The sequence below is a fragment of the Nanorana parkeri genome, unplaced genomic scaffold, assembly GCF_000935625.1.
Source record: "Nanorana parkeri isolate BGI_ZX_2015 unplaced genomic scaffold, ASM93562v1 scaffold180, whole genome shotgun sequence".
Taxonomy (NCBI): domain Eukaryota; kingdom Metazoa; phylum Chordata; class Amphibia; order Anura; family Dicroglossidae; genus Nanorana; species Nanorana parkeri.
Window position 1 is genome coordinate 1,043,565 of NW_017306448.1, and position 2,673 is coordinate 1,046,237.

The 2,673-nt window shown below is 43.9% G+C and overlaps 1 protein-coding gene across 1 annotated transcript in view; it reads left to right on the top strand.

Moving 5' to 3' along the window:
* Window positions 1-2,673, top strand: part of HGFAC (HGF activator) — a 55,491-nt gene that overhangs the window by 15,541 nt on the left and 37,277 nt on the right. The gene's annotated exons all lie outside the window — the stretch shown is intronic.

Sequence of the window (2,673 nt, forward strand, 5' to 3'; positions counted from 1 at the left end):
CCGAGAGCCCGACAGTGTCGGAAGAGAGGAGGGGACCCGGTGACATACCTCATTCCGCCGGGTGAACGTCCCCTCCTCTCTCTGCCATCGTCCACCACGAAGATGGCTGCCGGCAGGCATCAATTAGAGGACTGAGCATGCTTGATGACGTCACGGCGGGGTGTCACCCGGTCTCCGCTCTGGGTGACACCCTACCTCGGGACACCCCTGCTTCAGGTCCTAGACTGTTTAAGATATTCTCCTTAGTCTGTTCCTAAAATTCAACATTTTCTAATGAAACTTGATATAAGGCCTGGGACTGATGTTGTGGTAAAGTTAGTCTCAATTAAAGCATTATTAAATGTTAAAGTGAAAAAAGAGTAGAGTGTAGATCGATTTTGGCACACCTGATTGTGGCAGATCGGGGATAGCTTGATGTAAACATACATGTTCACTTACATCCAACTCCCCATAGTCCTAACATGGATACGGTAAGTTCAGTTTTTTTTCACAATGGTGACATCTGGTTTAAGGTGTTCTGATCAGCATGGGATCTGTGCACGGATCCCCTGCTGAACAGAACGGACAGGTGCCCTAGTGAAAGAGGCCGTCCAGTGCTAGCCTTCTCTTTGTCTTCTGGAGTACAGGAGAATATGGAAAGCTAATATAAAGATGGACTTCAGGCAGTAATAATGAAATGTTAAAAAAAATAGGATTGTTACCGAATGCTTGGCTGGACTAAAGGGTGTTTCCTTGGAGTTCTGCTTTACGGTGCTGAAAAGAAGTCATCAGAAAATGCTCTCATAACTAAACAGCTACCCCAAATCTAAATTCTTCAAATCAACATCAATGATCAGGCACCTTACAAATGCATTTATCAATTTAAAGATATTGTTAATGTTCAATGTATACAGAAAGCTCTGGTAATACTTAAAACAAAAAATGACAGACTTCAGAAAGGATTTAGTAGGGAAGGATAAAAGAGGTGTCTTAATGGAGCTGTGTGTAGGGAATGCTGATGTGCTGTAATGGGAAGACACATCTCGGTAATGGAACTGGAGTACGCTGTAATAGAGGCCACGTTGTTGCATGATAAAAAGTTACCATTTGAGGAAGTCGGTGAATAGTCAGCTCAGCTTTGATTCGCAATGGGCCCCAGACTCATGCCCTGAATGACATACACAAAGAGGAGGAAATTCTCCTGGAGTATTGTATTGTCACATATATACCGAACCGCCATAAACAGCCTGTAATAGTGAATAAATACAATCATTTACTGAGGAGCTGCCTGCCTATACTTAAAGTGGAACTCAATGACATGTCTGCATATATTTTCCGGGCATAATATGTAGAAATAAATAATAACCGCATAATTTATAACCAGCCTTTGTAGCAAGGTGCACATGGGAAGGCTTACAACAATACAAACACAAAAACGGCCCCATAATTTGGTAATGTACAATAGTCTATGATTTATCAGACGGTACAGTAGTATGAGGGTGAATAAAATATGGCTGCATTTAGGAAACTGACATTATGGGAGTGTCATAATGAAATTACATAAAGCACTTCAGCCTTCCTGCCTCACACCCCTGGGCTTTCTGATTGGGTGGGGGGCTGGCTCAGTGACACTATTACGAACCTGGTCTGGGAGACTGGATGGTTGAGGAGGCTTCCCTTGCACCTCGTGTCTAAAAGCCTTTGAGGATGGTGACAGAGGCCAGGCAGACACCGAGTGGCACGAGTGCCAGTAGTTATGAAACCGTGCAAGTAGAAGGGTAATCCAGAATTCAAAGTCGAGGCAAGCCGAGGTCAAAATCCAGGAGGTCAGTTGCAGTACCGAAGGAAGAGGCAGAAGAATAATCAAAACAGTCCAGGGTCAAAAAGGCAGGCGGCAGTCAAGGCAGGTAGTTGAGGCAGGAACGGGTCAAAATCCAGGCAACGGCAATCTAATATTCAAGACAGGAAACAGGAGACACAACACAGACAGGAGCTGATAAGACAATCCAGCAAGTAAGTGACAGGCTGGCTTGGTTTAAATAGGGAAGTGAACTAATCAATTATGTCACTTCCTGTGCGCCTTTGGCACATTTTTCTTAGAACACGCTCCATCTGCGCATCACTTCCTGTGCGCCTTTGGCACATTTTTCTTAGAACACGCTCCATCTGCGCATCACTTCCTGTGGGCCATACTGCGCGTCTTTCTGTGGGAAGTGGTCGTTGTGCGCATGCGCGTATTCTTCTGCCTAGTGGTACTTGGCGCATGCGTGGAACGGGCATGGTGCTTACAGACACCCTCTAGAAGGCCCACAAAAAGCTGCTGCACAAGGTAGCTTGAACGCTTCTTTACCATCAAAAAAAGAACATCTGCCAAGACACTTGTTTCTCGAGAGCCAATTTCAGATCTATTTTCTGCTTCATTGACTGGACTCTGCGGGAACCCAGAACTCGTGCTAAGTAATTTCATTATTATTCCCTTTTTGTTTTGCTGTTGTATTATTTGTCTCATTTCTGTAATATCTTTTTTGTATATTTTTTTTTCTGGCACCGCATTCCTTTTTTATTTATTAAACAGTGTTTTAAAATTGTTAAGCTTCATCTCTATGCTCTAAGAAGGTAAAAAATCCTTTAGTCTCGGAAGGGTGCTACCATATTATAAAACCTGTTATATTCCTGTCTGGGGGGGGGGGGGGG